Here is a 312-nt window from a genome sequence, read left to right as displayed (position 1 = left end):
GACCAGTATGGTCTCGATCTCTTGACCTCGTGATCCACCCGCCTCGGCCTCCCAAAGTGCTGGGATTACAGGCTTGAGCCACCGCGCCCGGCCGGCTTTTACTTATTAAGTACCTAGAACAGTCACACTCATGGAGCAAGCAAGTAGAAGAAAGATTATCAGGGCCTGAGGATAAGGTGGAATGAGGAGCTGTTTTATTTACTGGGTAATGAGTTTCTGTGTGGAGTGATAAAAAGTTCTGGAGATAGCTGTAGTAGTCACACTACGTTATAAATGTATTTAATGCTACTGAATTGCACACTTAAAAATGAT

Source organism: Cebus imitator, unplaced genomic scaffold (genome assembly GCF_001604975.1).
Source record: "Cebus imitator isolate Cc_AM_T3 unplaced genomic scaffold, Cebus_imitator-1.0 Scaffold234, whole genome shotgun sequence".
Taxonomy (NCBI): domain Eukaryota; kingdom Metazoa; phylum Chordata; class Mammalia; order Primates; family Cebidae; genus Cebus; species Cebus imitator.
The sequence above is the reverse complement of the archived record's forward strand: the minus strand, read 5'-3'. Positions refer to the sequence as shown.